The following is a 12,498-nucleotide window of genomic DNA, read 5'->3' as shown; positions in this document are numbered from 1 at the left end:
TAAAACGAAAGTATGAAACACACACTCAAAAAATAAACGTCATTTACCACATGCTTTCCTCATAATTGAGGCTATGCTGGGAAACAGATATTTAAGAGAACATAGTGTGCTGGTGTAACCTTAATAAATATATACATTCAAGCAGTTCTTTCTTTATGTAGAGAATACTAATCAGCAAAAAAGAAGATACATAGGTAAGAGAAACATATTTGGGAGCTGTAAATGACTATCTATATATTAAGTCCACTATCAATTTTCAGATGGAAACCAAATAAAACATACATTAAATGATTTGCTCAATATGAAGCAGCCTGCTGGTGGCAATACAAAAGTCTAGAGCACTCTCTCATTCCACCATCCTCTCATTTCAACTCTAAGCAAAATCTATCATCTGAATAAATCCATTGCATGTTATAGTTGTCTAGAGTCCAAGCTGCTGGGGCACATAGCTGGATCAGTTGGGAGCTATTTCCTCTCAGTCCTTATACCCCTCCCCATCTAGCTCCAAATAACTGTTGAATCCTACCTGTTAACACTTCCAATTTCTACTCGTGGTTTCCATTTTTCTCTATTCCCATCACCACCTCAACATACAAGCCATCATTGAATTCCAAAATTATGATTACAGAACACTGCAAACATATACCAAAATACAGAGAACAGTATAATGAAGACCCTCATCAACTATCTTTGATAATTCAATAATTACAATGTAATTGGTTAATCTTATTTCATCTCTATCTTCAGTTACATTGAAGCCAATCCAGATACTATATAATTTCATTCATAAAAATTTCAGAATGTATCCATAAATATTAATGACTCTTTAAAAAGCAATCATAATACCAATAATTCCATAATACTATCAAATATTCAGTAACTGACACAGTTCCCCAATTCTCTAATGCATTTGTTTCACAGTTTGATTGTTTGAATTGGGATCCAAATAATAATAGTAATGCCATAACTGTCATAGAGTAATATATTTCCAAAGTCTTTTTTAACCCCTTACAATTACTTCTTGCTTTTTAGTGTTGTTTTTGTCATTGTTATTGAGGAAACCAGGCAATTTGTCATGTAGTTTCCCACAGTCTGGAGTTTGCTATTGCATCCCCCATCATATCATTCAGCATTTTCCTCTTGCCATTTATTTTTAATGAATTTTCAGTGGAAGTAGAATCTTGATTTTATTTATGTTTGGATCAAGCAGTGCGGTGGTGTTCCAAAGCAGGCACATCGTCTGCTTTTCTTGTTTTTATTTATGTTAATGAATTGATTATCATGGTCTATATCCATTAATAAATTAGGTACGGCAGAATTGTGATATTCTGGTATAAACTTCCAGTTATAAAATAAAATAAGTCCTGGATATGTGCTGGAAGCCGAGCTACCCAGCCTGAGTGGCAAAGCCCAGGGCTGTGGATGGATTGGTGACTGCAAGGCGGCCCGCCGACAGTGAAGCTTCTTGTACTCCGGCTTTTAGGTAATTTGGCCTTAAAACTACCTGGGGTGTTGTCTGTTGGGGAATTGCCCTCGGCAGGCCCCCTGGGAAAAGAACCATTAGGGAAGAAAATAAGGTTCCGCAAGAAATTGTGCGGCCTTATGTGTAGCCCTTGCCATTCCCCATGGAGACTCCTCTACTTGCAGGAAGGACAGCCTTGTGCAGTTGCCAGCAAAGGCGGCCAACAAAGGAGAGACATATGGATCCGAAAGCCCCACTCCGGTAACTAAGGAGTGTATCCATGGACACGGGTCACTCTGACCCCTGGGCCCACCTGGCCCCCAGGAGGCATTCCAGATGATGATTGAACTTAGTCGGTTAAAGTACAGAATGGTTCATTGGTTCCCAGGTGCATTGTCTCTCTGAGAATGTAAAAGGCGTGGGTTTCTAAGGCCCTCTTGGCCCCCTTCCTGGCACCTCGGACTCAGGCAAACACTTTTGTTCTTCAAAACCACGAATGGTTCAGGGAAACAACTAAGAGGTCATGTCCCTATAACTGTTGCACTTGAGATGTTGAGAGATAAATGACCTTTCGTGAAAACAGCAAAGCAAATACTTTATAAATTATATATAAACGTAGATACATAATAAAAACAATAAAAAAATTAATCAATAAGCAAAGGGCAAGAGGGAACATTATGACAAAACAATCATGTTATTCCTTATCGGGTGATTATACAAAAGAACAATTTTAGACTTAATTGTTAGGAAATGTTAGGAAAACACAGATGACGTATGTTACAAGGAAATCACTAGCAAATATAATGCCACGTTTACTGCAATAGATCGGCCAGTTCAACACACTGCTGTTGTCTGTGTCCATTTTTATTTTTGTTTTGTTTTATGTTCACTTTTTCGCTGACGCCGTTCATCCTTTGGGAACCCCTGGACCTGCTGGAGCTGGACTCCGGCAGATATGTAAAGTACAGCACAGGCAGTATTAGTCAGCAATATTGTATTAATGTTGTATGGTGACAGATGGTGACTACATTTCTTGTGGTAAGTGTTGAATAATGTAGAGAAGAGCCAAATCATTCTGTTGTTCACCTGAAACTAATATAACATTGTATACAACTATACTTCAATCATAAAATTAAAAAAAAATAAAAATAAAGTTTAAATTAAATGAAAACCAGAGGATACGGTTTGTAGAGGGAAGGTACAGATTCTTGTAGAGGGAAGGTACAGAGGGAACTGCCAGATTCTTTTCTTTTATTTACTTGTTTTCATAATACTGATTTCGTTTTCAAGTGTCTACTAAAAATGATCAATGAGTTTCTTATTTTGATTTAGCATTATTATTAATTTGTCAATTTAATCATATTTGATGTTTTTTAATACTTTCAATGTATTATTCTTAGGGGTACTAAAATTTTCTGATTTGGGGCTAGTGGAGCTCTATTCAGGTTGGCTTCTGGTTTTTTAGACATAATTCTAGAAAGCTTTGATGGCTTGCTTCCTTGTCTGTTTAGAACAAGAGTTTCAGTCTAATGTTGATATTTCCTGCCCTAGACATGGAATTAACTATCTTTCTAAGGAGTCTGATTTCTTTTAGTGAAAAGTATTAGTTAGATGACAAAATCTGGGAATTAGGAGAGCTTATTGTTACCATTATGATCATTATTTCTAGGCTGTTTCAATGGGTAGAATAATAACATTTTTCACACTGATACTTCCAAATCAAAATCAGAACTACATGATTTTTACATGCATTCATTGATTGCTTTTCATCCATGTTGAAACTCTTGATTTTCATCTCTACCACCATAATGGCATTTAATGTATCTGACACTACATACAAACAAACACGTTTCAGAGTGGCAATATCAACATTACCCCCCAACAATATGGTTATAGAAATCGGTTTAAGGTTTTGCAGCCATTTTTTCTTCATCCTTAGGTATAATTCCACCAAGAATACACAGACAAATTATTGTGTTTTAGGCCCACTCATAATTTAACTCTCTCTGTGGTTGATTAGTACATATATCGGCTCACTTGTTTTTAATTTGCTTTTGCTTTTTGGAATTTTTTAAAACTCAGCTTATTTTTGTAAATATGTAAAATAGTTATATGTGTACAAAATAAAATCTACAAAATATGTTATATTAAGGAATTCTAACTTCTGTCCTTGCTTTCTCCTTCCTATGGCCTCTCTTAATATCTATAGGCAATTGGCACACATTTTACTACAGTGGATCTACACTGTCAGGGCAGATAGCCCTTACATTCTACACTGCCTCCCTTATGTCTTTTAATCTTACATTGTTAGGTATATACACTCTTTTGCTTAATACCGGTTCTTATACTAGTCATGTTGGTTGTTTGAATCATGTCCTCTAGTAAATTTCCTAGGAGTGCTCGTAGAACTATTTTCTCTGAGTTGTGGTTTTCCTAACTGGTACTCTGCAATCTTTATTCTTGATTCTAAGTTTGGCTGGTACATAGGCTCCACACCCAGTGTGGGTCTTGAACTCACAAAGCTGAGATTAAGTCATGTGCTCTATCAACTGAACTAGCCAAGAGCCCCTGTGAATTTCTTAAATATGTTGTTCTTTTATCTTTTGGCATAATGTGTAGCTGAAAGTCAGGTTTTCTTACCATTCTATGCGACTTTTTGCTTGAGTAGCCAAATAATATATTTTCTTTTTTTAAATTAACAACAGATATTATAGCATGTGATTATCTTGGCTACTTTGGATCTGTTTCAAGGTTCATGGTCTCAGTATTTAATTTCAAATATTTTTTTAAATGGAAGTTTTCAAGGATTATAATTTTTATTATTTGATCTGTTCCATTCTCTATCTTTGATATCTATCATTGTGTATCAAGTTCCTGTTGCTACATTATTCACCCATTGTTGACATTTAACAATGTCCATCAAGACTGTGATAGTCCAGTCCCTACAAAAGTAGCCTAAATTATGTACTTTTTTGTGCTGCTACATTATTCCATTTTTCATGTCAGAAGTTGAATTTTATCTCAATATTTCTCCCTACATTTTTCTCTTTTAAAAAAATCACTTTTCACTTCACTCTGTTCTAATGGATCTACTGAACCACCTAAGAGAATGGTCTCAGGAATGAATTACCCTAATATATTTAAATATTTCTCTCCCACAAGTTTTATACTTCTGATGCATATTAGTTTGCTTGATATTCTATGCTTAAAACTACTTAAAACACTGAACTGTGCTAATATAGGTAATGATATTAAAATTAGAAATGTATGCCAAATATTGCTTTAAGGCATACTATATTTTTCCTAGCACACATATTTGAGGACCTAAAAAACATAAAAATTAAGGAATCAGTTTGAATTTTTATAAGTTAAAAAACCTTTGAAAGCATACTAAAAGAAGTGATGGTATTTATTCATTATAGAAGTCAAATTAGTTTTCCTTCAGAAATGAAATAATACACCGCTCTTTGTATTTTCCTTTCTTACATCTGTATTTTTGCCCTGGTTTATATTTTTGGGAGGTGGGGACCCAAATGGGTGCTCAATGCCAAGTGTATGCTATAATTAAAGCATGGGGAACATTTAAGCTTTCTCTGATCTTCCTTTCTTCCCTCTTTCTTTGTTCCTTTTTAAAGTTTTATTGGTGTAGTCATAAAAACTGATTACAATGAAAACCTCCTTTCCATCTTTGGTATGAGGCTGCGTATTCTAACCTCGTTGCAATCCTAAAATATGGCTCCAGTAAATGCTTTTGCAACCTTTTTCAAATATTAAGTTCAAAGTGAAGATGTTCTTACATTCTTGAACAACACTTTTAAGATTTTTTTAATATTAAAATATTCAGGGGAAAATATTACATCAAAGTAGAGGCAATCATAGTATAATATGAAGACTCATGAGGAATAAATGTACTTGAATTCTTAAGTGTGGCAAGTCAGTTATATATTAGAAATTAGACAAAATAAGAATTTAAGGACATCAAAAGGAATTCTAAAACATGTTATGTATAAGGACATCAAAAGTAGAAGATAAGTGGGTGTCTTTATCTGATAAAGGTATAAAAATGCTCTCTTTGCCTAAAAGATTTGAAAGATGCCACTTTCAAATTATTATTACTCTGGAAATATTTACTAGCACTGATTTATTAAGACATGTTTAATATGTAACTGTTCCAGCACTAACACAAAAATGAAGTCCTCTAGAGATTTTGGAAAAACTTTTGGCCAAAATATATAACCAGATTGGGGGGGGGGGGAGTAAAATTGAGCAACTTTTTGAAAATCCTTGAAATGATAGTTAACATTTAATTTAAGGAGGATTAAATTAATATGCACAAATTCAGTCTGAGAGGGAAGTAGGCCTAACACGTAGCCTGGGTGATCTATGCCTCTCCCATGTAGCTTTCTTCCCTTCAACCAGGAAAGCCACAGTAATTCCAAAGAGAGGGTACCTAGTGCTCAGATAGTTGTGTCTGAGTACTATTCCCCTCGAAATGAACTAGAGTCCTTAATGAAATGCTTGATTATAGATCTTTGGCATGGAAACAGGAAAGTGAGCTGGAATATCTTGTTGTTCTAGAAAATAAGAAAATGTTTAAAGACTAATAGGGCTATGCTAAAAACAAATGTTTACTGAAGAATAAAATAATATCTGAATAAATGCAGATATCTGCCATATTTCTGGAGTAAAGACTCAAACCAATCTATACATTTTATGTAATTCCTATCAAATATAACTATATAATTTTAAACATAACTGGACTGGATGACTTACAGCTTATGTGAAGTAAAAAATAAGCACTTTGAAAAACAGAGCTGTGATATCTTGACCTGACAGGAAAAAAAAAAAAAAAAGAAAAGAGAATACACCTCATAAAAGAATAACAATTTGGATTGTTTAGTGGTCATAGAAGAATTAAAAAATAAAACAGAATATCCAAAAATTAATACTATAAATATGGGCATTTAAATAAAATTCTTGGGAAATCAATTATATGTGGAGGAACATCCCTACATCATACCATACAATAAATTCCATGTAGATTTATTTATACTTTTGACAAAATTTGAGAAAAATGGCTAATATTTAATGTATATAGTAAAATATATATACTAATATATATATTATATATATATTTTATATATATATTGTAAAATATATATACTAATATATATATAGTATATATAGTATATATACTATACTTCTAATAGTATAGTAGTATAGTAAAATAATATACTATTAGAAGGAATATTCTGTTATTAAATGAGAAATATAACAGAATTTAAGGAAAATAGTGTTTTGAATTTATGACATAACAAAAATAGTGGTGTTGAAAAAATATTTTAGCCTTTTTATATACAATTCAAAGTATCACATACATAATAAATATCCAATTATAAATGACAGGAACTTCTTCTGTGGAGTTCACAAACATGATTTTTCAAAACGTCTCACACAGGAGCACCTGGGTGGCTCAGTTGGTTAAGCGCTCATCTCAGGTCACGATCTCACAGTTCATGAATTTGAGCCCTGCGTCAGGCTCTGTGCTGACAGCTCAGAGCCTGGAGCCTGCTTCAGATTCTGTGTGTCCCTCTCTCTCTGCTCCTTTCCCACTTGCTCTCTGTCTCTGTCTCTCTCTCTCTTAAAAAAAATAAAATAAAATACAAATATAAATAAATAAACAAATAAATAAATATAAAAATTTTTTTCTAAAAAATAAAAAAAAAAGAAGGTCTCATACAGTTGGATGGATATGCAGCCCTTTTTAGACACAAATTCCCAGCTGAACATTAGAGGAATACCCACACACAGTTGGAGATTCCTTTGGATGACATTGGTGAAATGGTCTGCAGGCAATCTATCCCATTTTACAGCCTTGGCAACTTTGTTTCAGATAGTTTTTGTTTCAAGTCTTGCCCTGTCTCATTCTTCTAATTGGCCCTTTACTCTCAGCTACTCTTCTGGCATTTGACCTCATGGATTAATTTCCCTAACTTTCCTTGCTTAATGTTCTCAGTTAGTTGAAGCCAGGGGACCCACCAACTGTTGATTTGATAATATATATCCTTGAAACAGACCTAGAAAAACCCTCCACCCATGCACTAACACCCACAATACCAAACACTTGAGCTCAGACTTACATTGGTCACACCTGTATCACAGGCTAGCCCCGGGTAGGCCGATTCTCCATGGAGGAGCATTATCCACCTTAAGAGTTGCTGAAATTTATCAGAGAAAGTCATACAACCTAGAAACTCTCAATTCATGGCCACCAATCTCAAAAGGACCCTAACATGCTCCAAGCAATCTCATTACAGCTCTCTATTGCTTTTCTACCCTCACCAATGTTTAATACTTTCTGCTTTCTCCTCAGTCTCTCCTACCTCATTTCCCACTCATGATCCAGTTTTATATTGAGAAAATAGATGTAACTAACACTAATTCATCCTCTTACTGTTTGTTCTATGTGTGTGTGTGTGTGTGTGTATTTATTTTTTTCTGTCTTTGTCCTATAACCACAGAAGAATGTTTCTATGCCAATCAAAAACTAAAACCAGTGCTTGGTCTCTGAATCTCATCTTCCTTTCCTTTCCTAGGACTTGGCTCTTCAACTTACCTATCCTCTTTCATCAACCACTTCACCTTCTTTTCTCATTCCCATTAATATTCAAATATGATTCAGCAGTTCTGATCTTAAAGACAATTCCTCCATTGAGCCCCCATTTCCCATTTTTCTGTTCCCCTTCATGGAAAAGTATATAGAATGAGTTGAGAACTCAAACTCTCTCCACTTCCTTAACTCCTTTTACTACCTAGACACTCCTTTCGTCTGTGGAACCCCCAGTCTAGCTCAGGTCTTATATTCATCAACTCTCAGCAGGATTGCTATTGAACACATCTTTCTTATTTAAACTTTATTCTTTTATTTTCAGTGACAACTCTCCTTGTTTATCTTTGATCTCTCTGGCTACTCCATCTCACTTTGCTTTGTGGGCTTGTCCACTACTTTTTCGCTTCTAAATGTTGGAGTGTTCTAAGAATCTGTTTTGGATACTCCTTTCTCCTTCTTTAACACTAGGTAATTCCACTGTTTTTTTTTTTGTGTGTGTGTGTTGTTTTTTTGTTTTGTTTTTAGTTTTAAAATATAGAGTATGCACTGAAAATTTTCAAAATTATATCAATATCCCTGAACTCTTTCTGGAGCCAGAGTACTATATATTCAACTATCTACTTGACATCTCTCATTATATATGTAATAGATAACTCAAATATAGAGCATTTAAAGTAGAACCATCTATCTATGTCTTTTTCTCCTCTCGTAGTCTTTGCCATTAATAGTAAATGATGTCATGCTTCAGGCATGAGAGTTTTCCTTTATTCCATACCTCAAATTCATCATTAAGTCCCATAGAAACAACCTACAAACAATAACCAAATCTTTCTAGATATCTCCGCATCTTTATACCATCAATTTGGTCCAAGATACCCTTATTCCCACTTGAGTCATTATAATATTTTCATAACTGGTTACATTTCTTGCACACCTGCAAACCCCAATTGATTTGGCACAGAGAATCTAGCTTGTTCTCTGTAAATAAATATAATCATGTCATGTCTCAGCTTAAAACTCCTTAGGAACTTCCTTTTGGATTTAGTCTTAATGTTCAAAATCCTTATCATGACTTATAAATCCTAATGTGATTTGACTCCTGCCTACATTTCCAATCTCTTCTAATAGAACTATCCTCTTGATAAATATATTCTATCCCTACTGTCCTCTTTGCTGATCTTTAAACCTATTGGTGTCATTTCCGGTTTATGGTTTTTCCACACCTTGATACTCTATCAGAAATGTTTTTTGCAAGACTATATGGCTGACATTTCATTCAGGTCTAAGTTTAAGGCTGATTCTGACTGTCCATCTTCATTCTACCCCTTTAATCTGACTCCCTGACTTCGCTTGGTATTGTGAATAAAACTGTTTAACAACTGGCAGAAAGAAAGAAAAAAAGAAAGAACACTGATATGTAGTATTTGTTGATTTCCATGGTGTAAATATTTCCATAATGGCTAATGTCACCTACCAACATGACCTTACTGAGTGAATATTTGGAAGAAATAGACACAATCAGTTTTCACAAGCAGATGCAAGCCTTCAGAATATCACTGGACTACTATTGGTTAAGAACTTTACTCACCTACTAACTTAATTAATGTTTTATCTAATACCCATTATTAGTAAGGCATAGAGCTTGGGGATCTCTTACCAGATCTATGGTGACATAAACATAGAATCAGAGTGAATCAGATGATGTTCAGACATTGTAAAACCAAAATAATTGTTTACAGTCCTATAAATTTGTTTTCTAATTCAAAAACTCCATTCACTTATTTGAATCTTTTGTATATAAATAGAAATGGTTTTAAGAAAAACAGCCACAGAGAATCAATCTATAAGGAAATATATTAATAAAATACAGATATCTTTTTTTTTCCTGGAAAAATAAATCTCAAACTTAACCAGAGCTATTCCAAACATAAGGTAAAATATTTTTCAAAAATGTACATGTTTGTAGATCTGGGATGTCATTCCTCTTCATAGTGTGAACATAAAACACTATGTAAATAAAAAGAAATCAAAATTCTCTTTAATTGCAAATGCTTTGTGTTTTATGAATAGAACCTTAGAGTGTTGTAGCTGAAAGATTTTCTTTTCCAGAAATTTTCAGTACAATTCCCTCATTTTACAGTTGAGAAAACAGACCCCTGGAGATCAGGGCTGATTAAGATACATTGATTGATTGCAGCAGAATTAGGACTTAAATTTAGGAATCCTAAATTACAACTAAGGGCCCATTCCTGACACCAGGGATGAAATTATTCCTGTGAAATGGCTCTTCCTTATACAGCTCCCTAAAAGTACTCAAACTATCTTGTGTTTGATTCAAAGAAACTCTTCTACTTTCTAAGGGCAAGTCATTAACTTGCCAAGTATTTGTCTGTCTTTCTTATTTCCTATATGGGAACAAAAATGGGTTTGTTTTTCGGACAGAAAGGAAATGGCTTGTGTTTAACTAAAAACATGTTTGTGAAGATGATGTTGACAATTTATTAGCTATAAGCTATAGTAATTTGAACTGGGGAAAAGATGTTTAAATTAAACAAGAAGTTCCAGCTAACCTCCAGGAAAAAAACATAATCAAGGTAATAAAACATTGAAATCAGATGATTCAGATGATCTATAATTCATTCATATACGAACTATGCAGTTAGTGCCATCTGCATGGGTAGTACTGAGGTACATGATAATGTTATGATACTTCCCTGTATTTATATGTTTTGTAGTCTAATCCTCTTGAATTTGAACATGTTTCCTAAGCAACACAAAATGGCAGAAGTGATAGGACACTGCTAGTTGTGAGAGTTCTGGGCTTAAGCTTGGCAACATGTGCTTTTGTACTTTGGGGACAGTGCACCATCATGCACAAAATTCAACTACTCTAAGACGATGATGCTGTGAAAAGCCCAGCCTAATCACATGGAGAGAGCTCATGGAGGAGAATACAAGCCTCAGTTAATAGCTTTAGCTGAGCTTCTAACCAAGAGACAGTTTCACTTTGCCCTCACCTTATAACTGAGGGTATCTAGGAGTTGAGCCTGGCACCAGTCAAATTAGCCTAACTGATGCCAAGTAAAGGGGAGATAATCTGTTCCCCTATAACCCTGTCCAAGCTACAGGATTGTGAACAAATAAATACAATTATTGTTGTCTTAAGACACTAAATTCTGGGGTGTTTTTGTACACAGCGACAGGTGACAAGAGAAATTTAAAAACCTGGTCTTTGATTGCCAAAACCCTCTTACCTAAAGATCATAAAGAGAATAGACCCATAAGCAGTGCAGATGAGTAGACATTCACCTATTGAAGATAGCCAGAGAGAGTTATATGGTTGTTTAGTTTTTACCTAGGAAACTAAATTTTAACTCTAGACAGACCACTGTACTGTTTTTTTTTTTTTTTTTTTAATGTTTATTTAGTTTTGAGAGAGAAAGAGAGAGAGAGAGGGAGGGGCAGAGAAAGAGTCAGACACAGAATCTGAAGCAGGCTCCAGGCTCTGAGCTGTCAGCACAGGGCCCTACATGGGGCTCAAATCCATGAACTGTGAGATCATGACTTGAGCTGAAGTCAGATGCTTAACCGACTGACCCATCCAGGCGCCCACAAGGAGATTATATTTGGTAGAATGTGGAATATTGAGAACACTTTCCACTTCAGCGTAAAAATGAAACTATTACCCTGCTTCTGTGATATTTTAAATTCTATACCCATTTTGCCAAAAACTGAAAAGAAATTTTATTCATGACCTTCAATTTATTTTCTTTTTTGAAATGGAAAACAATGGTAACACTTCACTATTGTCCTCAGAGGAGCCATAGTCAATAACGGTTTAAGTGTAGTTTCCAGTTTGATGTGAATGCAATTCAAGATATTTCATTAGAAAAAGTATTATAAGAGCTAGCATGGTTGATTTATGCTGCATGGTTTTATCATGCAACAATAGAGATTTACTTCAGTTCAAATCTGGTAATAATAATGAATTTATTGTTTACTATATTTGTAACTGTAATAAGATAATAGGCTGCATCCCCAGCAGGATTATAATTTCTACCATACGCCCCTATAGCACATTTAGATATGACACTCAACTGCATTTCCAATCAGCTTCACAGATGAGTTTGCTTCCAGAAAAGCACATGCATTCAATTTAGTTTTTAGTAATCTGTGCCTTCATGAATTCCAATAAAATCCAGTTAACAACAACAACAAAATTCTCTGTGAAGTATGATGTTGTTAATTGTCATATATTAAAATATGCTTTCATATGAAGAATTTTTTGGGAGAATTATTGTCATTTTTTATTTTGGTACTTTGACCCATTGTACATATTCACAGAAATTTTACTTATCACCACCAAGAATGTGTTTGATACATCGGGCACTGGGTTTGCTTCATTATTTTAAATAATTCCTTTAAA

At 34.4% G+C, this 12,498-nt stretch overlaps 1 protein-coding gene across 3 annotated transcripts in view; it reads left to right on the top strand.

Moving 5' to 3' along the window:
* Window positions 1–12,498, top strand: part of LOC123606375 (syncytin-1-like) — a 131,969-nt gene that overhangs the window by 108,273 nt on the left and 11,198 nt on the right. For 2 of the 3 annotated variants that reach the window (XM_045494607.1, XM_045494606.1), the window contains exon 1: window positions 2,325–2,500. The exons of the other annotated variant lie outside the window; for it this stretch is intronic. The gene's annotated coding sequence lies outside the window, so the exon portion shown is untranslated. Of the gene's footprint in view, window positions 1–2,324; window positions 2,501–12,498 lie in introns of those variants that run through there. 3 annotated transcript variants of the gene reach the window in all.

This window comes from Leopardus geoffroyi, chromosome A2, assembly GCF_018350155.1.
Source record: "Leopardus geoffroyi isolate Oge1 chromosome A2, O.geoffroyi_Oge1_pat1.0, whole genome shotgun sequence".
NCBI lineage: Eukaryota > Metazoa > Chordata > Mammalia > Carnivora > Felidae > Leopardus > Leopardus geoffroyi.
The sequence above is the reverse complement of the archived record's forward strand: the minus strand, read 5'-3'. Positions and strand labels throughout refer to the sequence as shown.